Source organism: Megascapheus bottae, unplaced genomic scaffold, assembly GCF_031878675.1.
Source record: "Megascapheus bottae isolate mThoBot1 unplaced genomic scaffold, mThoBot2.hap1 HAP1_SCAFFOLD_40, whole genome shotgun sequence".
NCBI classification, from domain to species: Eukaryota; Metazoa; Chordata; class Mammalia; order Rodentia; family Geomyidae; genus Megascapheus; species Megascapheus bottae.
This window is the reverse complement of record NW_028327715.1, coordinates 5,667,062-5,694,124: the sequence shown is the minus strand read 5'-3', so window position 1 is coordinate 5,694,124 and position 27,063 is coordinate 5,667,062. Positions and strand designations below refer to the sequence as shown.

At 40.3% G+C, this 27,063-nt stretch overlaps 1 protein-coding gene and 2 long non-coding RNA genes across 6 annotated transcripts in view; 2 read left to right on the top strand and 1 right to left on the bottom strand.

The window, feature by feature from the left end:
- The window catches only part of LOC150039423 (uncharacterized), a 242,842-nt gene extending 235,763 nt beyond the window's left edge, over positions 1–7,079 (top strand). Inside the window, exons 2-3 of the long non-coding RNA XR_016534432.1 lie at positions 5,345–5,659; positions 5,749–7,079. This is a non-coding gene — a long non-coding RNA (uncharacterized LOC150039423). The remainder of the gene's footprint in view (positions 1–5,344; positions 5,660–5,748) is intronic.
- LOC150039413 (uncharacterized) overlaps positions 1–27,063 on the bottom strand; it is a 510,688-nt gene that overhangs the window by 261,201 nt on the left and 222,424 nt on the right. The gene's annotated exons all lie outside the window — the stretch shown is intronic.
- On the top strand, positions 17,247–25,403 carry LOC150039422 (uncharacterized). Of its 2 annotated transcripts, XR_016534436.1 has the most exons (5): positions 17,247–17,284; positions 19,236–19,320; positions 19,614–19,818; positions 23,053–23,112; positions 25,343–25,403. It is a non-coding gene; the product is annotated as an uncharacterized LOC150039422 (long non-coding RNA). The 2 variants fall into 2 exon arrangements; XR_016534435.1 differs by having other exon boundaries at positions 19,236–19,818.

Here is a 27,063-nt window from a genome sequence, read left to right as displayed (position 1 = left end):
AGGGGAAACAATTTTGAAGGAAACTCAGGGTAGACATGTGTCAGCATACAAATCCAATTCTTCAGCAAAATGGTGCCTGGAAGCATGGTGCCTGATTTAATGCATCAGCCATGAGGTAGAAGCTAGGATATATGAAATGCCCTAGGGAAGAATTTATAGTGGAAGAATACAGACACATGTGCACACACAGAAATACCTCAGGACTCTAGCCTTTCCCATGCTGGCCATGCATGCACCACATCATCTCCTGTCAATGTCTTGCTGGTGTGTAACTCCTGACTCTGAGCCCTCTGTTCATCTGTCTCTGTTTTTAACGTGGTGCCACACCCAAGGGAAACTCTATACCTTCTGGCTAGTCTCTTCCCCCTCTGAAGATGTATGAATCGGAATTTGACAGTCAGCTGGAGAGAGCTGGAGCACACTGGGATGCCTTCCATCCACTTCCTCGTTCCCTCTTTGACCTCAAGAATCATATGTCCTTCTAGACTCCCTCTGTGTCTTTACTGGGTTCCCTGCACATCCTCACCACACTCATTTCCTTTAGCCTCACCCTGTATAGGTTCATTGCTTTTGAGCTAATGTGATTCTCTGCTAGGAAAACCTAGACGTATACTAATGATTACAAATGAGGCACACCTTGGGTCTGGCTTACTTCACTCAATATGATTTTTTCCAAGTCTTTCCATTGCCTTAAAAATGGGGTGATGTCATTCTTTCTGATGGCAGCAGAGAATTCCATTGTGTATATATACCACAATGTCTTGATCCAGTCTTCAACTGAGGGACATCTGGATTGGTTCCATATCTTATGTATGGTAAGTAATGCTGCAATGAACATGGTGGTGGTACTAGGTTTAATATGTCCTTTTTATGGACATTTGGGAAAATGCCCAGGAGTGGGATTGCTAGGTGATAATGGAACTGAACATTAAGTTTTTTGAGGAATTGCCACACTGTTTTCCAGAGTGGTTGAACAAGTTTGCATTCCCACTCACAATGCAGTTTACATCACTTCTGGCCACATCCCTACTGGCAATGGTTACTATTTGATTTCTTGATAATGGCCATTCTAACTGGAGTGTGGAGGAATCTCAATTGTTTGGATTTACATTTCCTTCTTTTTTTCTTTTTTGCTACTCCTGGGCTTGAGCTCGGAGCAGAGAACTGTCCTTTGGAATCTGTCAAGTCTAGCGCTCTACTACTTGGGCCTCAGCACCACTTCCGGCTTTTTTTTTCTATGTATGTGGTACCGAGGAATCAAACCAAGGTCTTCATGCATGCCAGGCAAACACTCTACCACTAGGCCAATCTCCTGAGCCCTACATTTCTTTTTTTGATAAGAGATATTGAGCATTTCTTCATGTGTCTATTGGCCATTTTATTCATATATTTTTATTGTAATTAATAGAAGGGTTACATGATATTTGCCAGATAGATGGTGCCTTAATTCCCATACATTGATACCCTTTCACATGTCTTGGTCCCCATTTCCCTCCCCCCACCCCCACCCCTCATCTTGTTTTCCCCCGTTTCCTATCCAATTTCAAATAACCAAATATAAATATATCCGATATATCAGGTAACAAAGTGAGATACTGTAACACTATGAGATAACCAAGGGACAGCAAAAGAGATGAGAGATAACATAGTACCTTAAGAACAATAATCATTCATTATATGGCTTATGTTTCTATATCCTAGAGATCTTTTCATTTAGCGTCCTACTCTATGACCTTTTGTATCAAGGTTTTCCTCTATTGCAAATCTCTGCTAGGAGAGCCCAAGGTTTCTACTGATGGCAATTCTTATTTCCTCTTTAAGTCTATGACCCACCTTTAAATGGAATCATTTTTTTGAGGATTTGTTTTTAAGAGAATCAATATTTTGAGCCATTAGTATAGTTTTGATATGAGGTCCTTGTCTATTGTATGGCTAGTGAAGTTCTCCCATTCTCTGGGCTTTTTATTTGACTTCTAGCTATATGCTTTGCATATGTAACCAACCCAGTTACTGCAGTCCCATTTGTCCAAACATTCTTTATTATGTTGTATTTCTGGGCTTTTATTAACCTGTGCTAAGGAGCCCTAGTGTGTCTCTTATTTATTCCTGTAAAGTTTCCAGGATGTCGGCCTTTACCTCAAGGTCTTTGATCCATTTGGAATTAATTCTGGTGCAGGGTGATATATAAGGATCCAATTTTGGCGATGTACAGGTGCTTAATCAATTCTGCCAGCACCATTTGTTGAACAGGCTATCTTTCTTCCATTCATATTTTTGCTCCCTTATCACAGATTAGGGGCCATGGGTATGTGCGTTAATTTCTGGGTCTTCAGTCCTAGTCCATTGGTCCTCTGGCCGGTTCTGGTACCAATACCATGTTGTTTTGATTAGTATAGCTCTGTAATGGAGTCTGAAGTTTGGTATTGATATTCCCCTAGCACCAAACATTCAGTCTCAGCTCTGTGTACCTTCATGCTGCAGGAAAAGAAATAAAATGTAAGCTAATAGAATGTAAGAGAAGGGCTGCCTCCTTTCCTTGAAAATCTGTTCAGGGCACTTTCCCCAATCCTCTTTGCAGGTCCTGGAGACTGCTACCCACCTAGGAAAAGAGAAAGGTCATGTGGTAGGTATTCTTGTGACCAACATTCTTCTTCCCATCTTTCTCCTTCTCCACCAACCAAGGTGTTCAAAAGTCATTGTAAAGAAAACAGGAAGGAGATTAGGAATGTAAAGAAACAGAGGGAAGTTAATAAAGGAAGCCTTGGGAAAGGAAGCAAGGAAGAAAGGATTTGGGAAGTAAGAATTAGCTGAAAAGGTTGTTTCCAAGGAGAGAAAGGAGGAAATGAAGACTACTGGATTGAGTAAGGAGCACCTGGTATGAGTATGTCTTGGTTTGAGAAGGTAGAGCTTATTAGTAAAGTTAGTGAAGATGGTATGCAAGAAGAGGAAAAAGGGAGTTTCCACACACCCCTCCACAGAACTACTGCTGCCACAAGTTTCCCCCCAGAGGAAGCTGGGGAGAACTGGTCAGATAAGAGGGGATGTTAAATCCCATACAGAGTCAGTTAGTGCTTCCCATTTCAAAATTAACCAGAGTCCAGATATCAAAAGTACAGACTTCATAAGCATGCCTATCTAATACTCATTCCTATCTGTCTTTTAACTGGGAAGGAACACATATCTACTACCTATTAGTTCTATTTATACCGAGTCTACCATCCATATTCTTTACTCCAGAAAATGACCAAGGCCTCCCACCGGGCCCATACCATTCTAATCCAGTCACAGATTCTGACTGGTTATTCTTAACAAGTCCACTATGCTGTCCTCTAGCCAGTGGCCACATGTCACTCAGGAGTAGTTAGGGACATACCTACCAATGCAGAACCACCTACAACAAAGGGGACAGGAACCAGCCAAGACATTCAATTCTTTCTTTTCTAGCCTGAACTGATGACTCTCCTTTCTTCTGCCATTTATGAGTGCGCTAATTATGCTTGGTCTTTTTTTTCTAACTGTATGGCTCCTGCCTTGTCCTTTCGATTTCATCCAGAGACAAATAGGGGCGTTCACCACAGAGGAACTGTTACTGCAGCCTTCTCTGGATGGGATTACATTTCTGCCTTCTACCCTAGAGGTGGATGCCCCTTGTCGGCAGGAAGTAGACAGAGAGAGTCTGTGCTCCTTAATAATGATCAAAAGGCTGGGATGTTAGGTGGTCCTGGAAAATGGCCCCTTGCCTGAGTCGTCTCTCCTTGACAAACTCCACCAAGACTCCTTCCCCTTAGTTCTCTCTCCCAGCAAAACTGCACTTGGCCCTCCCTAGAAATCCTATTACTCAAGTTAAGTTTTGGGGACTAGATTGCCTTCTTGATTTGGTGATGATATTGAGAGTGTCTCCAAACCTCCAGAAAGCCACAACTGAGTTAATGATCAGACAGCACATTGGCCTGATCAGGGTTTATGCTCTCTCAACCACATATGTCCAAGTACTTTGTCTTCCTTTTGTAGAAATCATAAATAGTTCATGTCAGTTTCTGGAAAATTGACTTGGGGTCAATTTATCTCATTTTCTCAATGAGGTCATGCCAAATGGCTGTATGTCTTTCCTCTCTCTCTTTAGTAGACATAATGGTTTGGGTAGCACTGCCCAGTCTGTTGGAGTCTCATAGAAGGAAATTTTGCCTAAAAATCATAACAATTGGGTAGCTGAGATGAAGTGGAAAACCAAATACCCAGCAAGAATGTAGCAAGCAGTAGACACTGAGGGGTTGGGGTGGGGAAGGGTACAAGGAAAGAAATGCATCTTGTCCTGGCTAAAATGTTATTATTGCTGAAGAAAATACTCTGGGGTCGGTAGAGTGGCCTGGTGGTAGAGTATTTGCCTAGAATACAGATAGGCCGCATTCAGTCCCTCTGTACCACATACACATAAAAAAGCCAAAAGTGGTACTGTAGCTCAATGGCAGAGCAGTAGACATGAGCAAGAAGTGTCCAAGGATAGTGCCCAGATCCAGAGTTCAAGCTCCAGGACTTTCAAAAAGAACAAACACTATAAAGTACTCGGTCATGGGTCCCAATAAATTCCTGAGTTGCCACTCTGGTCCATAATTGTTTAAACATTTCAGGCTGCCCTGCAGTTACCTGACATAGTCGCTAGATGGTGACATGCTCATGAACTATTGTGCATGCTCCTTCCAGCCTGCTCAAGGACTCAAAAAACTGTGTGTGTGTGTGTGTGTGTGCGCGCGCATGTATTCATGGTGGAGGGGTAGAACTCACAGCGTAGGCATGCCCCAACTTTAGCTACAGCTAACAGATTATTTCTTTGGGGGGTGGGCAGGGGAGATAATTAATTGGAAATAACAGTCTTGTAATCCTCTTGCCAGGATGGGCTTCATGCAATAATCCTAAATTTCAGCTTCCTGCATAACTAGAGTTACAGGTGTGAGTCACTAGCAACCACTGAACTATGGGTTTACAGATGTAAACGTGAGGCAGGGGTGGGGCGGGTGGGAGGGCTGTTGTGTGACATCCTCTGGGAACTCTTGTCTACCATGCCAAAGGGTGGGGGGTTAAAAATTAGGAATACAAATTGTTTAGAGGTATAAGCTGGGACTCACAGGAGCAGCCTGTAGCCAACTAGTAACCAAAGGAAGGAACCTGAAGTACTGTATGTGAGCCCTAGCCATCAAGAACAGAAGAACAAGAACAACAGGGTTGGGGAGGCCATATACTGCTAGGGAGCCTGGGTGGGCATCAAAACTACGTAGTGTGGAAGATGAACAGACTGTGATCATAGCTAGTTACCTGATTGATGGACTGATTCTTCATCAATGGACAGGGCCATCGAGGTCACAGAGGAGGGGATGCCTTGGGGCAACAACAGGAAGATCCTGGGAGTTCCCAAGCAAGACAGTGAGAGAAGAAAACTCTGCTTTGGGGAAATGAACCTAGCCTTGAACCAGTATCTTCTAAGCCTGATTTGGGGAAGGGAAAGCATGATTGATCTCATCTTAGTAAAGTGGACAACTTGACTCATACACTGTCGGGCACTTTCCAGAGCTACCATAAACCCTCTGCGGTGCAGTTGTTTCCAGGAAGCATCTGCCTGGGACTCCATCTCCCCATGTCCTCACCCTGCAGACAGAGGAGTCAGGTAAGTGAGAGTGAGCTGCCCAGCATGGGCCAGCATGACTAGTCTGACCCCTCTTCACACCTCGTGCTCACACTTCCTTTCCTCAGCAGGGCCTCAACACACTGAGCAAGGCTACAAACATGGCTACTCAAAAGACAGCCCACAGAATGGGAGAAAATGTTTACCCATTATACACCTATGAGGACCTAATATCAAGACTACACAATGAGCTCAAGAATCTAAACCCCCTTCAAACCAACTCAAGAAATGGACAAATGTGATGCACATATAACACTGGTTAATAAACACACGAGTAAATGCTAAACATCTCTAGTCATAAAGGAAATGAAAATCAATCCAACACTGACATTGTATTTCACTCCAGTAAGATTGGCCAAATTCACGAATATGAGTAGCAATGAATACCAAACAAATGAAGGGAAATAGAACCTTACTAAACTGTTGGTTATTATTATTAAATTATTACATCATTTTGTCAATAAATGTTATTAATAATAGATGTAAATAATTTATTGTTAGCATTAAACCATCTTTAAATTTACAACATGTATTAAGCACCATAACAGAGGTAAAGAAAGTTTTGGTAGTTCCTAAATGTTCACTTCCAATGTGTGTAAAGAAGCCTGTGACATTTGGGTAAATGCCAAGGAGTGGAATTGCTTCCTCACAGGAGAGCTCTATGTTTCATATGAAAACCACTAACTCCATAATGTTCATTGAAGCACTATTTACCATAGCAAAGATTTGGAACCAATCCAGATGTCCCTCAGAATATGATTGGATCAACAAGATATGGTATTTATACACAATGGAATTCTCTGCTGCTATCAGAAGAATGATATGGTCCCATTTGTAAGGACATGGAACAACTAGGGAAAAATCATACTAAGTGAAGTAAGCCAGACCCAAAGGAAAATAGCCTCAATGGTTCCCCTCATTTGTAATAATTAGCACACATCTAATACTCTCCTAGCAGAGACTAACAATATTGCAAAACCTAGATACATAATGTCATATAGAATGAGGTGAAATGAAAGGATCTCCAGGATATGGAAACAAGAGCTTTATCTTGTGTGATTGTTTTTTTCTTACTGTACCATGTTATTTCTCTTTTATTTCTCTTTGGTTAATCTCATATTGTTACTGTATCTGATTTTGTTACCTGGAATATTGTATATACATCTATTTGATTATTTGAAATAGGAAAGACAAGGGGGGAAAAGAAGATGATTTGGAAGGGTGGGGGAGGGAAATGGAGACAAAACATGAGAAGGCGTATCAATATGAGAAGTCATGTGCCTACTATCTGGCAAATGTAACTGTAACTCCTCCATACATTACAATAAAAATATAAAAAAGAAGCCTATGACAAAGAAAAGAACCACTAGTTATTTCTTTCTGGCCTGTGTCCCTCCCTCACTCCCACTCTTCCTTCTTTACTTCTGTCTTTCTTCATTTACTAGTTTAATTACTTGTTAACTGTTTCGCCTTCCAAATAGTAAATAAAAACAAAGTAGAAGAGGGAAAGGGAATGAAGTATCCAAGGCAGTTTTGTTCTTGACTTTGAACTTGTGACACATGATGAGTAAATGTTTTTGCAAGAAGAGAGCAGACCTTGGTAAAGAGGTTCACACCTCTAATCCAAGATAGGAGGCTGAGATATGAGGATCATGCCTTGGAGCGAGCTGGAGCAATGATATTAGAAACTCTTCTCAGGAATAAGCACCAAAATCTAGAAGATGATGTGTCACTCAAGTGGTAGATCCCCAAATAAGAGAAAAAGAAAGAGAAAGTACAAGTTCTGGTGATTAGGAGGGGATAAGAGTTAAGGGTAGGAGCAGGACAGAGGGGGGAGGAGGAGTAGCAGCAGGGGGTGGAGAGAAGAGATGAAGAAATAGAAAACAGAAAAATGGAGAGAAATAGTAGATAACAGAACTAGTTTACCTAGAATTGAATTACTCTGAGCATCTGAGTCCACTCAGCAGCACCCCCTAGAGTGAATTTACAAATGCTCTTCCCATGGGAATCAGAGGCTTTGGTAGGGATGACTCCAGGGCTACACCCTGTTGAATACAAGAGCATTGGTTACTTGTGGTGCTAGTACAACCCAGATGTGTGCAGGAAAGGATGAATGTTTTGGGAGACTGAAATCAAAACGGAGAAGGAAACAAACAATGACAGGCAGAGGGGAGGGCAGAGGAAGATGGGTCACAAGACCACCTGAGGGAGACATGTCTGGAGGCAGCAGCTGCTGCTCCACCTTGAAACCGGCCACTCCCACCATTGGCTGTGTGTCCCAGGTGGGCTGTTCAGCACCCAGGGAGGAACCAAGATCATCTAGGGCTGCAAATTCCCGATGCAGTGAGGGAAATCACCTGTGCCCAAAATTCACCTCAGGAAGCTGCCAGCCATTCCTGGGGTCACTGAAAGGCAGGACCGATAAGTAGGCATGGGCTTCTGCTGGAGCCTTGGGGAGGGTCCACCCGAAGACAGGACCTGGACTGGACGACAGGGCCTCTATTGGATGTTGACTTGCTCTGGGGCGGGTCTACAGGAAAACAGGACCTGTATTGGACGGGGACTTGCTCTGGGGGCGGGTCTACAGGAAAACAGGACCTGTATTGGACGTGGACTTGCTCTGGGGCGGGTCTTCCTGAAGACAGGACCTGGACTGGACATGGACTTGCTCTGGGGCGGGTATACAGGAAGACAGGACCTGGACTGGACTTGGACTTGCTCTGGGGCGGTCTTCCTGAAGACAGGACCTGTATTATACGTAGACTTCCTCTGGGGCCGGTCTACCTGAAGACAGGACCTGGACTGGACGTGGACTTGCTCTGGGGGCGGGTCTACCTGAAGACAGGACCTGGACTGGACGTGGACTTGCTCTGGGGCGGGTCTACCTGAAGACAGGACCTGGACTGGACGTGGACTTGCTCTGGGGCGGGTCTACCTGAAGACAGGACGTGGACTGGACGTCGACTTGCTCTGGGGCGGGTCTACCTGAAGACAGGACCTGGACTGGACGTGGACTTGCACTGGGGGCAGGTCTACCTGAAGACAGGACCTGGACTGGACGTGGACTTGCTCTGGGGCGGGTCTACCTGAAGACAGGACCTGGACTGGACGTGGACTTGCTCTGGGGCGGGTCTTCCTGAAGACAGGACCTGGACTGGACGTGGACTTGCTCTGGGGCGGGTCTACCTGAAGACAGGACCTGGACTGGACGTGGACTTGCTCTGGGGCGGGTCTTCCTGAAGACAGGACCTGGACTGGACGTAGACTTGTCTGGGGCGGGTCTTCCTGAAGACAGGACCTTGACTGGACGTGGACTTGCTCTGGGGCGGGTCTACCTGAAGACAGGGCCTGGACTGGACGTGGACTTGCTCTGGGGCGGGTCTACCTGAAGACAGGGCCTGGACTGGACGTGGACTTGCTCTGGGGCGGGTCTTCCTGAAGACAGGACCTGGACTGGACGTGGACTTGCTCTGGGGGCGGGTCTTCCTGAAGACAGGACCTGGACTGGACGTGGACTTGCTCTGGGGCGGCTCTACCTGAAGACAGGACCTGGACTGGACGTGGACTTGCTCTGGGGCGGGTCTTCCTGAAGACAGGACCTGGACTGGACGTGGACTTGCTCTGGGGAGGGTCTACCTGAAGACAGGACCTGGACTGGACGTGGACTTGCTCTGGGGCGGGTCTACCTGAAGATAGGACCTGGACTGGACGTGGACTTGCTCTGGGGCGGAGCCTCAACCAGGATGTCACCGATGCAGCCTCAGCTGGATGCTGGGACACTGGGAACATTCACTTCCTGGTCCTGACGGCCATTTCCTCCAGCTGCACCTAGGGGACTAAGTTCTGTCCCCATGGCCTTCTTGGGGAAGGAGTGGCAGGACTCCTTTTCACCCTCGGGTTTCCCGGCAGCCCGGGTCACCTGTCCTGCCAGCCGTTTTGAAGCGGCCTGGAGCCCACGAGCACCGGGCAGCGGCCTGTGTGGGAGGCCCGGCCCGCGGGTCCACTTGGGCTGTCAGAGCCCAGGCTGCAGAAGAGGTGACCGCTGCTCGTGGAACCTCCATCCTACAGGGGCTGCCGGGCTGGCCGAGTGGTGGGGCCAAAGGCCCAGACTTGCTGTTCTCCAGGCCTAGGAGTTGGTGCCTGCCTGACCCAGTGGGCCGCCTGCAGTGAGAGAAGAGGCATCTAGGCAGTGCCAGACTGGGGGATTTGCCTGGCGGACCTGCCGAAGTTATTCCATGGCCTGGCCTAAATTGCTGCAGCCCCAAGATCCCCAGGGTTCTGGAAACATGGGGAAGGGGCAGGAAGGACTGTGAGTGAAGGGATGGAGGCCAGCTCCTCTTCTTCCCCAGATGAAGAGCAAATATGCCAGATTTTCTCCCTGTAGCACCTGTATTCAGACTGTGGTCTGCCTGGACTGGCTTCCAGAAGATTTGACCCTGGCCATGCAGCTGCTAATACTGAGTCCTGAATTAAGCAAGCAGAAGAGGTGATGGAGGCCAGGTTCAACGACGAGGGAACGCATGAGGGTCAGGAACAGGATTTCTGGAGGCCATCATAGTTGTGCAGGAGTGGTCTGTGTGTTGAAGCAGAGCATTCAGTCTTCACAACCTCAGGTATTAGTAAACTGTGCATTCATTGAGAGCCTAGCATGCATCACTTGCACCATCAGATGGGAACTAGTTGCCACCCTTAGAAGCGTCACTGAATGTAGATTTTTCTACATGTTCACTGCAAGCTAATTCATTTACCCTGCATTTCACTTTTTTTTAACATTGATTTTTACATCCTATTTCAAATGTCATGTTTAACAAAGGGAATCTCAACATACAGTTACTGGCACATAAATTTTAGAACATAAATAAAATTAAGCTGAGTCTTTGTATGGCATAGATAATATTAATCTATGTAATAAAACATGTCTATAGCGTATATAAGCTATCATAGCTTTTTATGTCTATGTAGTTATGTTTATATATACTGGTTAATGTTCTTTCTTTACATTGTCAGAGTGAGGAAACTATCACTCCATATCACACATAATGAAACCCCATACCTGATAGCAGTCATATTTCCTGTTCTTTTCCTGACTCTCCAATCAGAGCTCTAGACAACTACCAATGTATTTGTCTATTTGCTTTTTCAGACTTTTCATGGATTGTTTTACTTAGTATGTTTTCAAAGTTCATCCAAATTGTAGTATGTATCTATATCTATATCGATTCTACATTCTTTTGGGTGGTCAATACCCCATTGAATAGACATGCCACATTTCAAACATTCATTTGGGTTGTTACTACTTTTTGGGTGGTTTGAGTGATACAGCAGTGAACATTTGTGGATAAGTGCTTTCATTTCTCTTGGGTATGTACACAGCTTACATCAGAAGTATTGAGTCCTATGGTCACTGTGAAGATCTGCCTCATTACATGCATTTTCCAAAGCAATTGCCTCACCTTTATTCTCGTTCTCAATTCTTCCCCATGTCTCTTGTCAGCTTTCAGTATTGTCTCTGTTTCTGGGTACAGCCATCTGCATTTCGAATGTTTTCATTGTGAGGAAAAATTCATTCAGTTCTATTTCCCCTCAATAGTATTGCATAGAGAATCTGAAGTATTCTGAAAAACTTCTTTCAGTATGTCGAGAGATTCCTTTCTCACCATTCCTGTGCATATTGACACATAAGTTACAAATAGTCTTGTATTAGCTTACATTAATTTTAAGGTGGAGGATTGGATTGCATTTTTTGTACAGGTATACAATATATTGTAATCAATCTTCCTTTATTACTTTCCCCAAATTTTTTCAACAGGTTTCCTTGCTCTGTCAGAATTTTTGCAAGCAATCTAGCTATTTCAATATTTACCCACTATTTTTATTTTACCCATCCTTCTCCATTTATACTTAGGTAGTCCTTTAGTCAAATTCCTGCTGTATATTTATCCATATAGGCCTAAACATGAATATATATTCCTTTAAGTTTTTGATTCTGCATATGAGTAAAAACCTAATTTTTGTGAAGATAGTTTGTTTGGTTCTATGTTCCCAAATTGTCTCCCATTTTTTTGCATTTTTAGTTTGTATGGCTGTGTAATATTGCAGATATACAGACATTAATATTGAGCGCACCAACAGTCTTTATAAAAATAAGAAGTCATGTTTATGTCTACTCTTCCTACACATCACTTTCTATAACTAGGACAAATTCTGAAGTGGATAGAATGTATTGACTTAACTGTTTCAATTTCCTTTGGTATTGAATTTGGTTTCAACATTTTGGTATAATGAGAATTACTAATTTTGGTTGCATACTTATCATTTTGTAATGATTAAATATTTTATTAGCTTTTATGAATAGTACCATGAGGTCTCATTATAATAATCCTATACATATGTACATTGAACTTTGAATGAGTTTCTCCTGTCCTATTCCTTTTAACACTTGTGTCCATAAAGCATTTAATAGGTTTCTGCAGACTATCTCCATATATATATGTGAGTGTCTGTATGAAACATTATCTTCCTCATACCTACTTTCCATCTCCCTCTCTCACTTATCTAATCAGGAGGTTTCCCTTTGTTGTGTTTTTGTTTCACTTTGTTTTGTTTTTTTATTACACATATCCCATTTTTACTATTTTTTATCATCATTACTTTAGATCTAGTTTCCACATGAATGGAAACCTGCAGTATTTGACATTTTGAGCTTGGTTTATGACAGTCAACATGATGATCCCAGTTCCATCCATTTGCCTGGAGACAATATTTGACTCTTCTTTATGTGAATCAAACTCCATTGCTTGTAAGTATTACATTTTTTTCCTTTTTTCTTTTGCCAATCCTAACACTTGAACTCAAGGCCTGAGCACTGTCCTTGGGATTTCTCAGGGCTAGGGCACTACCATTTCTGGCTATTTCGGGCTTTTGTGTAGGTGGTACCAAGGAATGTAACCCTAGGCAAGCGCACTACCACTAGGCTATGCTCCGGGCCCAAGTGTTACATTTTCTTTATGCATTCATTGGTTGTTGTTTACCTAAGCTGAGCCACAGTCTGGCAGTTGGGAAGAGCACTACAATAAAAATGGGTATTATAAATATGTAACTGTTTTCTCAACTTACACTCCTTTGGATGTATGTCCAAAGGTCATATAGCAGCATCTGAGCTTTATGTCTAATCAATCCTTTGACTCTATATGCAAAGGTCATATAGCAGGATTACAAGGTTGCTCTATTTTAGTCCATCCCAAGTGCCCCTAAGTAGGAGAATTTGAGGTCAAGCCCTAGAGTTTGTTCTCTTGGCTTGCTTGCTGGTACTCAGCCACTTAAACCATACTCCAGCTTGGCGCTTCTTGCTGCTCACATCGGACGATGAAATACCATGGTCTTTCCCCCAGGGCTGGGGGGAACTGTCATCAATCAGGTTTCACTCTACTGATTAGCTAGGGTTACTGGAACTAACCATCATAAATAAATATATGTATATGTATAAATGCATATATGCATATACACATATATACTCATACATACACACATATACATACAAACTTATATGTGAGTTTGTGTATATATATATATCTGTATATGTATTTATATACAGGTATGTATATATTTGTAGCATCCTATACATATGGGATTTCCACAGTGGACACACTAAATTATATGCCACCCCACTGTAGTGTATTGTATAAAGGATCTTTTCCCTGTGTCTACTCTCACAAACTCCTCATCAGCATTTGTTGTTTCCTTTTATAATAATTGCTATTCCCACTGTGGTGAGATTGCAGTCTCAGGGTCATTTTGTAAATGAGGTGGAAACCATTTGTACTTCTGTAATCTGAAGAAGTCATTTGCTAAATTATTAATTGGATTTTTGGTTTTTGTTTGTAGAATTGTGTATTATCAATATTAGCCCTTTTGTCTTATATAGGGGACCAAGACTTTTTCCTATTGTGTAAATTGTTGCATGAATTTATGGTGTCATTTGATGTGCAGAGACTTTTTAATTGATTGGAATCCTATTTGTCAATCAATTCTTATTCTTCTGGAGTCCTATCCAGGAAATCATTTCCTATGTCTCTTGTTCACTGTCACCCTGTGTTTTTCTGTATTGATGTCAAAGTTTCAAATCTTAATATGAATAGCTTTGATCCATTTTGAATTGATTTTTGACTGTATAGAGACACTGTGGTTGTAGGTTCACTCTTCTACATGTAGATAAGCAGTTGTTCAAAATTGTTAAAGAGCTGCCTTTACTTAAACTATACATTGATTCCTTTTTCCAATAATTGGATGAAAATGGCTGTGTGCATTTAATTTTGAGTCTTCTATTTTGTTTCCTTAGTTTTCTAAGGACTATGTTGTTTTTATCCATGTGGCTTTACAATCTTTTAAAGTCTGGTAGTATAAAACCTTTAGTGTTGTGATCTTTTTACCCAGGATTATTTTTACTACCTAGGATATTTTATGTTTCCCAATGAATTTAATGATTTATTGCTATGATGATTTCAGGAAAAAAATCACCATGAAGTTTTGGTGAAATTTTCCACAAATGTGAAGATTACTTTCAGAAAGGTTTAAAACTGATATTAGTTAATAATTAACATGAAATAATGATACATGTTAAGGCTTTACTATAACTATCCCTTAATGATTAAGTACTATTAATATAAATTCTACCAATTCAGTTTTCCATTTTCTAGTGCCTTTATCTATTTTTTGAAGGCTTGATAGAGTAGGCCCTTCCAGTTTTTATTTAGGGTTCCTGCTAGGTATTGTTTTAACAGAGGCTAGGATTAACTGAAGAGCTTAATTTTTAGTGTATATTTACTGTATCAGGCAGTATAACCATGATATTTGCCATGTGTATACACTGCATTTTAATAAGAAGAATATCATTACTATTGCTTTGGACTTTCTAAAGGCTAGAGCTCTACCACTTCTGGCTTTTTCTTTATTTTGAAATTATTCTTTGTATTTTTGAAACTCCTTGAAGAGCCAAGTACTAAATGTAGTAGAAAACCACCTCCCAAAAGCTCAGTCCATTTTCAGATGATAAAGACAGTTTGAAATTTCCACCATATACTGTATGCAATTACAATGAAACTCAACATGATTTTTATTCGTAATTCTGATGTGTTGAACTCAGAAGGAATGCCTAAGTAGTTTACTATTAAGTTTCTTTTTTTCCAGCAGAAAGTATTTCTAAGATTTCAATAAGTAAAAGTCTTTGGCAAATTCACTATAGTGACATTAATACAGAAGGGACATGTTGGATCAAGGTTGAGAGGCTGCTGGGGAATCCCTGGAATACTTCACTACCTCTTTAACTGGATTTAAGTTAGCAGGAATAATTTTTTTAAAAAAATTCCTTTGTAAAAGAAAGTTTATACAAAAAATTCCTAAAAAAACAAAGAACCATAAATATGATGTGTTCAGTACAGGAGAGAGAATGACTCTTGAAAGCTTAGCTCACTTCTGGTTTAATTTTAATAAGCTAGGCCACTCTTGAAAAAAGACCTTATATGAAGGGCTCTGTAGTGTGGCCTTCAAATATATTGGATATATTAAGTTTACTAAATAAGTGTATGTCATGTAGTACATGACATATAGTATGTTACTTGTAATAGGATTATTGTATGTAATTAAACTGGGTTTGGAGGCACAAATAAAATTTATTGCAATGCAGAACAAGTTTTTCATGTTTCTATTAAATGTGTCATCACAAACAACAATGTAATGGTGTTCTATGACTTGGAAACAATGTAATTTACAGTATTGCCAAACAGAATTCCACAAAAACTTTATAGCACACCTTATGTGACTAGCTCAAAGTCCTTAGTTCAACTAAGTGATATGGAAGCATTTTAGTAAAGTGCCCACTGTGAGAGCTGTTTTAAGAGCAGTCTGTTTGTTACAGAAAAATTGTGACAGTGAATACTCACCACATTCTCTGCAATGCTACATAGCACTCACACATTCATGGGCAATGAAACCATGGACACACAACTCATTTCACATTAGAGTGAACAGATCTACAATATTTTTTAAAAACAGTTCTGATGGGGTCTGAAATAAAATATTCTCTATATACATATATATAATTCCTAATTCTTAAGCCTCTTAAAATTTCTAAAATGGCTCTTTGACTTGTCTTTAAAAAAGGAAAAAATGTGCAATGCACTTATATTTGCACTTTTGAATTAAGGAAAAATATATGCTACAGTGACAAAACAACTTGGGACGGGTATGGGTCTGTTTATAGTATGTACATGATCTTTGGGTATTCATGAGAATCAGTTTATCCCTTGGAGCAACTTAATTTTCAGAGTCACCCAGGAAATATATTCAACCATTTACAAAACCACAAATTCTAACATGCACTATACAAAGTCATGATCTTATTTATCTGCACATTCTTCCACAAGATAAGTATACATTAAAAATATTGCTCAAGACATAAAATATATATTATTTCTTTCCTTTTCAATTTATGCATATAAATATTTTACTGAACATACACCCTCATTCAATAAACAAATGGAAAAGTTGCTTTAAAGTGTAGTTCTCTGCTATTTAACAATATAAAGTATAAAATGAGTTCTCTGATATTTAGCAATATAAAGTATAAAATGCTTACAATATAGCCATTAAAGAGCAAAATTCAAGACATCTGCAAACCAATACAGCAGTGAACAGTTCTTTATACAAAAGTCCATTAAGAAAAAGTAAATTTTGTAACATTTTACATAAAAATAAAAGCAAAAAGGGCACTGTTTCATCAGCACATTCTTCACTTCTCTCTGGACTAGAGGCCAAACATATGGTTCACTCTTCGGATCATCTTATTTTCCATTTAGTTCTTGATCAACTTGTTTTATGCATTCTGGTGTGCCAACGTATATTCCATGGGAACAAGCTCCACTACTTTTCCCAAATTAAAGAGTTATCTAATTTTTTGGCTGAATTTTGAGCTAATAAATGGTCTTGTAACAGCCCAATTCTGACTTATTCCTAAGTACATATCAAGTAATCAAACCCAGATCTTCGTGCATGCTAGGCAAATGCTCCACCACTAGGCCAATCTCCCCGACTCTTTTTTTTTTTTTTGAAAAGTAAGCGTTTTCTTTTTTTTCTTTTTATTCTTGTAATTAATAGAAGGGTTACATTATATTTGCAGATAAAGGGTGCATTAATTCATATACATTGATACCCTTTCTCATGTCTTGGTCCCAATTACCCTCCCCCCCAACCCTACCCCTCATCTTGTTTTCCCCCCTTCCCTATCCTATTTCAAATAACCAAATATAAATCCCAGACTCTTATTCCAGGAATCTTTTTTTTTCAAGTTTGGATTAACAGAAAAATTTTCCACATTAAATACAGAGGCAAAAGAAAAGGTGAGGTATTCTATGTGTTGAAACTATTTTACTGTCGTATTCGACTTTGGTCTTATGTCCTTTCCACTTTCAGTCCACTGTCTTTAAGGAGAACTGCTATGCCTTTAATTCTCAAACATTCCGTTCCTCATTCTGCAGTGATGTAAAGATGACCAGTGCATTCTGTTTGGGGTTGCCATAGGAGCAACCATATTAGTAGAGTTTGCTCTACAAGGTAAGGGTCTGAGCAAGGGCAGTCTGTCTATCATAGGGTTTGCTCTCTATGCCATTGGACTTTCTTCCCGTCCTTCCCATAGGGATTAAAGTAAAAAGAATGAATTTTTTCCAGGGAGGGCTTGTTGGATCATGTGAGGGGGAGAAGGGGCTGATTGAAGGGGACTTGGAGGAGTGGGAGCTGACTGGGAATCTCTCTGATTCTTACATATGAAGGCTTTGCCTGGTAGCTACCTGAATAAAGTGTGTGTGTGTGTGTGTGTGTGTGTGTGTGTGTGTGTGTGTGTGTGTGTGTGTGTGTGTGTGTATGGGGGCTTGAAACTGGGGCCTGGACACTGTTCCTTAACTTTTTTTTCTCCAACTCCTACCACTCTGCCACTTGAGCTACAGCTCCATGTACAACTTTTGCTGGTTATTGGAGATTAGCGTTCCACGGAGCTTTTTGAGGCTTTGAACTTCTTGTCTTCAGATCTCAGCTCCTTAATAGCTGGGATTTCTGATTAGTCAATCACCTAAAGCCCATTTCCTCTGAAGATTTAACAAACTGGGTTTAGGGGAAGTGATGAACCAAAAGGAATGAAAAGAAAAAGAAAAGAAAAGTTCTTAGCCTGAAAGGTAGCAGGAAAATCAGCTATGATTTAAATTTGTGACAGAGTTTGATCCTCCTCTGTGTCTAGCTATTTACAAGCTGAAAGGCTGGAGACAGTTTGAGTCCTTTTGCCTAATTCTTTTAGGTTACATGAAGCTCTTCACATTTCTGTTACAGCTCTACAGCAGAAGCAGGGCTGGCTACATGACTTCCTGCTATGTCTTGAACTCTTGTGGCTCCCATGGCCAGGGCCTAAGGACTAGGGACTGCAAGCATTGGGAGTTCTGTTTCCCTTGTGTATGAAATGGTATGGCTGGATACAATGTGCTTTACAAGTGTCTGCTCCAGATCCAAAAGTCAGAACCAGTATTTTACCTAAATGTATTTATTTATATATTTTTACAAGAAGAATTTTCTTATTTTCATGTTACTTTTTCTTTTGAAGAGTGTAGGAATGTATTACCTGTGTCTGGATGCATTAGTGTAAATATCATATTATTATTATTATTATTATTATTATTATTGGACAGTTTTGAGTATGTGGGTGTGTTTGTGTGTATGTACAGATGTTGTGAATGTGTGGTAACACTGGGGTTTTAATTAGGGGTCTTAAATGCTTTCACAACTTTTTTTGCACCCAGGATTAGTGAATTATGACATCTGCTACAGGTCCAATTTCAGCTTTTTTTCATATATTTTTATTGTAATTAATAGAAGGGTTACATTACATTCGCAGATGGAAGGTGCATTACTTCACATACATTGATGCCCTTTTTCAAGTTCAGCTTTTTTTTTCTTTTAGATAAGTGGAGTCTCCTGGCTCTTTTCTTAGGTTTCTTTGAATTGAGATCCTCAGAACTCCTTAGTAGCTAGGATTATAATATCTTTTTATTCCCATTGACATTGTATTATCTTAACATATACCCACTCCGTGTGAAATATTATAGAATGTACAAGATTTCTCATGCTTTCTATTTCTTTTATAAAATGTTTCCAAGTAGAAAATCCACAATAACGGTGATATAAACTCTCTTAATAATGGATTTATTTACATCTCTAGGTCCCGTGAAGCAATGCATTATCTGTAAAGGTGCCTTGTATATCAGTGAAATTTTGTTGATTCAAAAATTTTTCTTCTCTTGTTCTGTAACAGAACTATGAAAAGTAATTGCAGAATGTACTTCTCCCGGGATTGGTTAACTCTGAAGAATTATAGCTTTCAAGGTTTCATAGGCTATAGATTTTAAAAGGCTCACCACCACCTAAAACAGTTCTGTGTGCATGACTTTCCATAATGTTTGGTATATTAAGTATATTTTCAACACAATCAGTGTGAAATTCTTCTCTGTTTTCCCTCTCTTAGGTGAATGGTTTGTTACCTAGTGATACTATACTGAGATATATCCGGATTACACTGTAGCAGTGTTGACCCTCAACAAATGTAATATGTAAGTCATGGGATTCAAAGATGCTTTAAACCATGAGTAAAAGTCCCAATCTTGGCTGATGAGATTGAGAATATACCTATACTTTCTTTGTTAATAAATGTCAACTCTATGGAAATGATATGTCACACATTCACAAATTAAACACATTTCTTTTTCTTTCTTTCTTTCTCTTTTTCTTTTTGTGGTCTTGGTACTTAAAATTCAGGACATTAGCACTGTCCCTGAGCTCTTTTGCTTGGAGCTAGTTTTCAGATACTTTGTGCCACATCTCCATTTCTGTTTGTGAATTGCAGATGAGAGTCTCAGGGACTGTTGGCTGTGACTGGCTTCAACCCTGAGCCTCAGCTGTATCTCCTACAGAGGAGAACTACCAGCGTATGCCAGCACCACCAGGCTTCCTTCTGTTTAAAATACTGCAGTTGAGATGCTGTGATAGGCATGCCTGAGTCCATGTAAACTGGGCTCTGGCAGCAGCTGTTGATCCAGCATGAGCAATTGGTGAGTGGATTTACCTGTCATTTGAAAGTAAAATCATTTTGAAATATGGTACCAAGACAAAGTTGATATTACTGCCCAACCATATCATGTAACTATTATCTGTTTTGAAAATAAATACCAAAGGAAAGAGGTCAAAAGAAACTTTCTCATAGGCTGTTCTAAAGTTAACTATGAGGAGCTAAAAGAGTATCACAGGTCAGGCACTCAAGTCACAATGACTAGTTTGAAGTGAGGAGGAATTCAGACATGAAGTAGCTAAAGGAATCAGGATAAATGTGTCAAAAGCCAGGACTATTTCACCTGAAATACCACCATCATGATGGATAGGAATCTTGCTTCTGCTGTGCAGATCTTTTTCTCCATAAGACAGGCAGGAAAGAAAGCTAGTATTGGTGGAAGCAAGGAGTAAAGGGGAAACAGAATCAAATATTTAGATGATATATCAGCTGGAATTTTTTTTATAATGCGTGAAGTGGAAAACAATGAACACGGATACAAAATTTAAAAGCCATATCAGCTGGAGTTTCTACATAACGAGCGAAAGGGAAAAGAGGAGACCTGGAAGCAGAATTTGGGTGATATATCAGATTCAGCTTCTACCTAGCAAGGGAAAGAAAATCTAGGAAACAACAAAACCACAGAAAACATTGGTGTAGGTTCACAAAGAAAGAATTCTTCATCAGTCTTGTCTAAAAGCTTTGTTTTTTAGAGATGAACATTTAGTTAGATCCCAAAGGCTCTCTTTTACGAAAACACAAGAAATACCCTCTTGAATATATATATATATATATATATATCATATTTATAGTTAGTCTTCAGTGAATTGCAGCTAATTTGTGTGAAAAAGTACATATAGGAAGGGCCAGGTGTATGGCCTAGTAGTAGAGTGCTTGCTTAGCATGCAGGAAGCCCTCAGTTCTATTTCTTGATAACACATACACAGGAAAAGTTGGAAATGGTGCTGTGTTTCAAGTGATATAGCACTAGCCTTGAGAAAGCTCAAGGACAGTGCCCAGGCCCTGAGTTCAGGCTCCAGAATTAGCAAAAATTAAAAAGTATATATAGGATTTTACATAGTATTTGACTGTGCTTAATTTAATGATTCAAAGCAGATCCTATCTCTATCTAGAGAGGTCAGCTATGATAGGTCAAATAATGAACATAGATAGGCATATGTATGAAGATATACAGAGACTAAATAAGTATGTAGGACCGATTTTTTTCTTTGTTTTTATTTTGTAGGATGGGGACTTGAACTCTGAGCCTGTGTGCTATTGTCCCTGAGCTCTTCAGCACAAGGCAGGGGCTATACCACTTGAGCCATAGCACTACTTCTGGGTTTCTGGTGGCTAGCTGGAGATTCCAGTCTCATTGGAAATTACAGTGGCAAGGCTGGCTTTGAAATATGATCCTCAGATTTCAACCTCCTGAGTAGCTAGGACTTTAGTCACTTGATCCCTGCATTATGGAAACTATTTTGAATGTCACAGCTGTGCAGCTCTATCTGCGCCATACTGTCCTTTTAAAGTTGGTGAATGATTGAGACACCAGTGAGGAGATGGGGTTCTTGATGTTGCAGTGAACAATGAAGAGAACTCTTAGAAAACTCTGATAGGATAGCTTGTTTGTAAGACCCTATTCTGAGAGGCTGTACACATTTTGTAGACTGCAATGACAAATGATCACAGAAAAAGTAGCTTCTGCAGTAACAATTTACATCACAACACTGGGGAATATAGGGCCCAAATCAAAGGGCCCACAGCTACTTGGCCCCTACTCAGGGCTGAGGAAAAGGAAGTTCCTTGTAGATCCCTTTTCCCTGTTTTCCTGGTTGTGGACAATTGTCAGGCCCATGATTCCTCCTCTAGATTGCTGCCCTTCTTGGCACATGCCATTCTTATTTTTTCATATATTTTTTATTGTAATTAATAGAAGGGTTACATGATATTTGCCAGATAGATGGTGCATCACTTCACATACATTGATAACCTTTCACATGTCTTGGTCCCCATTTCCCTCCCCCCACCCCCACCCCTCATCTTGTTTCCCCCCCTTCTCTATCCAATTTCAAATAACCAAAAACAAATATATCTGATATATCAGGTAACAAAGTGAGATACTGTAACAATATGAGATAACCAAGGGACAGCAAAAGAGATAAGAGATAACATAGTACCTTAAGAACAACAATCATTCATTATATGGCTTATGTTTCTATATCCTAGAGATCCTTTCATTTAGCATCCTACTATATGGCCTTTTGTATCAAGGTTTTGCCCTATTGCAAATCTCTGCTAGGACAGCCCAAGTTTTCCACTGATTATGACAAATGAGGGAAATCACTGAGCCTAAGTTCCTTTGAGTCTGGCTTACTTTAGTTAATGTGATTTTTTCTAAGTCTTTCCATTTCCTAACAAATGGACAATGTCATTCTTTCTGAGAGCAGCATAGAATTCCATTGTGTACAAATACCACATTCTTTTGGTACAGTGAATAGTTTTTCAAAATCTGAATCCAAGGTTTATGACTCAAGGAATAGTGTCTAGATATCATTTACCTTGGGTAAAGCATTGAAGTCTAGGCTCAAGAATGATTTTAATTGTGGAAATGAACAGTGACTGGGTGTTCCAAAGAAATCATATTCTCAAAGAAATTAGAGAGTGTTTGTGTGAGTGAGTGTGTGTGTGTGTGTGTGTGTGTGTGTGTGTGTTTATATGTGTGTTTGTGTGCTGGTACTCTGGTATTATGACATCTGCCCCTCTGCTCTTGTGCTTAAGTCTGATATTTTCTTTTCAACTCTTCATTTCCGGTCCAATATTTTGTTGCCAATATTTTGAATTGGAAATGTCCTTTCAAAGCCATTTCTACTCTGATTTCCTTCCATTTATTATCATCAGTCCTCTCAGTAAATGTCATTATTGAGTTTAGCAGTGGTTCACCAATCCATTCCTGGCCATGCTGAGGGCACAACAGGGGTTCATGTGATGAGACTGCGTTGCCAAATGCTAGTCTCATCCCATGCAGCTTCATCTAGTACAGGCTTCTGAAGTCAAATCTCAGTACTGCACAGAGGCCTGGTAGGGATAGCAGAGGTGGAGGGGTAGCTCCTGTAGCAGATCCCATGCTTGGCATGGAGAAGTCCATGGTTTCAATACCCAGCATTGTAGATAGAAAATGATAGTTTTCTTTACTTTTTAGACTTAATTTTTGCGTATGTGTTTAATTTCTTCACAGTGTGGACACTTACACCCAGAGGGGAAAGTTGTCCCAGTCCTGGCCGGCCCTGAACATCTGGTGAGTCCCCCGTGTACTTCTCATCACAGTGCTAACAAATATTCAGTGTTGTAACCATAGACAATACCCATGGCAGGCACACAGTGTCAGTACAACCTTGTTTTCAGTTTTGAAAATAAACAGGCCACAATGGAACACACCAATAAACACCTGTTCCTATTCTCTTTGGAAGTCAAGTTGCAGGATCTACGCAGATAAATGAAGATGGTCACAGTGAATATATGAAACTCACACTAATTGAATGGAATGGAATCAGATTTCACATACAAAGTAGCTAATGGAGCCTGAATCAGATCTTTATACCCCACACTTATGTTACCTTGAAAGACTCAGCATCACATCAGATAGAGGTCCTGCGGATCCTTTTATCAATCAGAGAGGTAGGACAGACAGCCACTAATACTGCAACCAAGTAGGGAACAGAGGTGCTACGGAAGCAGAAATGTAGAGGATATGTCATCTTGATTTCCTACATAGCAAGTGAAATGGAAAATAAGGGAAGCCACAAAGCCACAGTCAACACTGTGTAGATTCATAAGGCAAGATCTCTTGGCCAATGTTGCATAAACACTTTGTTTGGCAGAGGTGAACATTTATTACAGTAAGAAGCATTATTTTCCAGGAAAATTCAGGAAGTACTCTCTTGCATATACAATATATAGATAGTTTTTGATGAATTATAGATACTTTGAGAAAAAAGTAGGTATGAGAATTAACATAGTATTTGACTGCGTATAATTTAAAGATAAAGTAGTGATAATAAGGGGAAGGAAACGTATGTCTAGAGAAGTCAGCCATAAGTGTCAGATACTGGAATATAGATAGGTATGTGTATAAAGTTGTACAGAGAGTGTGCATCAAGTTTGTGGGCAGTATTTTGAATGTCACAGTAGTGCACTTTTTTCTGTGCCATTCCATCCTTTCACGAGTTGGGTGAATGACTAAGATGAGTGAGGAGAATGGAGTTCCTGTTGTTCTAGTGAGCCATAAAGAGAACTCTTAGAAAAATCTATAATCAGATCACCTCCATGAGACTTTATTCCAAGGGATTGTGTATGTTTTCTAGAGCTCAGTGACAAATCACAATGAAGTAGCTTCTGCACTAACAATGTATTTGAGAGCACTGAGGGGATTCAGTTCTCCAAGGGCCCATGCACACTTGGCTCTGGCTCAAGGATGAAGAAAATAATTGAAGCACAAAGTCCCATTTTGTTGTGATAGTTTTCTTGCCCATGGATTCATCCTCTAGTTTTCTGACCTACTTGGCACATGCCATTCTTTCTGTACAGTAAATACTAACATTTTTTTGGCCAGTCCTGGGCTTGAGGTCAGGGCCTGAATCCTGTCCTTGGATTTTCTCAAGTCTAGAGCTCTACCACTTGAGCCTCAGCACCATTTCTGGCTTTTTTTTCTATGTGTGTGGTACTGAGGAATTGAAGCCAGATCTTCATGCATTCTAGGCTAGCACTCCACCACGAGGCCAAATTCCCATCCCAATGCCAATTTTTAACAAATATGAATCCAGGGTTTATGAGTTGATGCGTAGAGTATAGACATCATTTATCTTGGGCGAATCATTAAAGTCTTGGGATCAAGACATGATTTTAATTGCTGAAGTGAAGAGTGACTAGGTGTTCCAAAGAAATCACATACTCAACCAAAGAAATTATGGACTGTGTAACCTATGTGTTTGTGTGTGTGTGTGTGTGTGTGTGTGTGTGCATGTGTGTGTGTGTGTGATATGTGTATTCATATGAGTATGCACTGGTGTTATGACATGCCCCTCTGCTCTTGTGCTCTAATATAATGCATTATCACTCAAACTCCACATTTGTAGTCCAATGTTTTGGTGCAGGATTGGAAATAGCCATTCAAAGCCATTTCTACTCTGAGTGCCTTCCACTTGCTATCATCAGATCTTCCAAAAAATGTTATTCAGTGGTTCACCAGTCCATTCCCTGCCATTCTAAGAGAAAACAGAGGTTCACATGATGAGGCAGCATTGCCAAAACTCGAATCACTCCTACGCAGCTTCATCTAACCCAAGATTCTGAAGTCAAACCTCAATACTTCAAGGAGGCCTGGCAGGGATAGTAGAGGTGGAGGTGTAGCTCTAATATCAGATCCCATGCTTGGCATGGAGAAGACCATGGTTTCAATACCCAGCAATGTAGATATTTTTCTGTACTGTTCTGGCTCAATTTTCTGTATGTGTTTAATTTCTTCACAGTGTGGAATCTGACACCCAGAGGGGAAATGTATCCCAGTCCTGGCCGGCCCTCAACATATGGTGAGTCCATGTACTTGTCAACTGAGTGATAAACAATGTAAAGTGTTGTAACCATAGACAATATATATGACAGTCGATCAGTATCAGTACATCCTTGTTTTAAGTTTTGACATAAATAAGAATAGAAAAGGTCAAAAGACAATTGTTCCTGTTTTCTTTGAAAGTCAAGTAGTAGGATCTATAAAGGGAAATGAAGATGGTCATAGTTCATTTATAAAGCTCACACCAATTGAATGTATTGGAAACAGATTTCACTTAAAAAAAACACTAATGGAACCTGAATCACTTCTTCATACTCCACTCCTCTGTTACCTTGAAAGGCATACTATCACATTGGATGGGAGCCTACAGATCTTTCTATCAATCAAGGAGGCTAGAAAGACAGCCAACAATAGCACCAGCAAGTGGGAACTGAGGGAGTCATGGAAGCAGCAGTGTAGATGGTATATCAGCTTGATTTCCTGCATAGCAAGTGAAATGGAAAATAAGGAAAGACACAAATCCACAATATATGTCCATAAGGAAAGAATTCTTTGTCAATCATTTTATAAAAGATTTCTTTATCAGAGGTCAACATTTCTTTGGACCAAGAACCTCATTTCTAGGAAATTCCCCTTCCAAAAATAGTATATTTTGTGATTGTTTTTGATGAATTTTACCAAATTTGGGTGAAAAATAGTTTTAGGAATTTCCACAGTGTTTTACTGTGTAAAATTTAATGATTCAAAGCAGATCACACGTATATCTAGAGAGGTTAGCATAAAAGGACAGATACCAGAATATGGATATACATGTGTACAATGATATTCAGAGACTGAGCACATAGAATGTGGAAAACTATTGGAGTGTCACGGCAGTGCGATTTTGTCTGTGCCATTCCATCCTTCTGAAAGTTGGGTGAAGGACTCAGACTCCAGGAGAAAGTGAATTCTCCCGGTCCTTGTGAGCAGTGAAGGGAACTCTTAGAAAACTCTGATCAGACCACCTGGGCATGAGACACAGATTGAAGGGTTTGTACACATTTTCTAGGACTGCAGTAACAAAGGATCACAAAGGAAGAACTTGTGCACTAACAATTTACCTCCCACGACTGGGGATTATAGGTCTGAAAGTGGCTGTGAACATTTGTCTCTTGTTCGAGACAGTAGAAGGGAATGTCTCCACAACGTCTCCCTTTTGGCTTGGACAATTGTTTGGCCCATCCATTCCTCCTTTAGATTTCTATCCTATTTGGCAGATGCCATGTTCTTCTGTACAGTTAATGCAACTTTTTCATAAATGTGAATCGAAGGTTTCTGACTCCATGAATAGTGCACAGACGTCATTTATTTGGGTAAAGCCTTAAAGTCTTGGCATCAAGACATGATTGTAATTTTTGAAATGGACAGTTGCTGGGTTTTCTCACAAGATCACATTCTTCATCAAGGAAATTACCAATTGTGTGTGTGTGTGTGTGTGTGTGTGTGTGTGTGTGTGTATTCCTGTGCAGTTGCTGTGGTATTTGGCCTTGTGCTCCTTTTCTTCTTGTGCCATGGGTGTTGCTTCCACTCTTGATCTGTACATTCCCTCATCAGCATTTTGCTGCTGAACTGAATTAGCCTTTCAGACACATTCTTTTGCTTAGTGACTTTGTTTTTGTCATCTGTCTTCAGTTCTCTCAG